Raw genomic sequence first — 770 nt, 5'->3', positions numbered from 1 at the left:
TATATAATTCAAATTATTATTTAAGTTTTTCAGGAGTTTTAAATGCCTTAAAATCTTCAAGATTTTTTTACAATTTTATAAATCTTTTTAAATTTTTGAAATATTTTCCACACTGTAAACTTCCCGAAATAACAAAATGCTGAAACATGAAAATCCCGAATTAAAAAATTCTAGAATAATAAAATTCTGGACAGTTTACAATATTATCGAATTTGAAAATTCCCGAATAATAAAACTCCAGGCCGAATGCTGTCTAATGATAAAATATACAAACTAGAAAATTCCCGAATTGCAGAAATTGAGAAAACAGTTATGTGGTCAATATTATTTATTTCTTAAAAATATAATAGTCAAATATTTTTATTATAGAAATTTGGTTTAATGTTTAATTTTTTTTATTAATTGTTTTCATTTAAAATAACAATAATTGTATAAAAATGTGATACAAACATAAATTTAAAACACTGAGCTTCAAATGAAACAAACTTTGCAGGATTCAATGCAGGCTTATTTAACGCGACTTTTATTTTTTTAAATAATAATTTTATTTTCGCGAGCGTTTTCTGAGAAATTATAACATTGCAATGTTATAATTTCGGAATTTTTACAGTGATGTGGGAATTTTATTTTTCGGAAAAAGAGACTGAAAAATCCCGAAAAATAAAATTCCTGACACTGTAAAATTCGTACATTGAAAAATAACCAATAATAAAAATTTCCGAAATTATAAAAGTCCCGAAGTATAAAAGTCGAATTGGAAAATTAACAAA

The sequence above is a fragment of the Belonocnema kinseyi genome, chromosome 7, assembly GCF_010883055.1.
Source record: "Belonocnema kinseyi isolate 2016_QV_RU_SX_M_011 chromosome 7, B_treatae_v1, whole genome shotgun sequence".
Taxonomy (NCBI): domain Eukaryota; kingdom Metazoa; phylum Arthropoda; class Insecta; order Hymenoptera; family Cynipidae; genus Belonocnema; species Belonocnema kinseyi.
The sequence above is the reverse complement of the archived record's forward strand: the minus strand, read 5'-3'. Positions refer to the sequence as shown.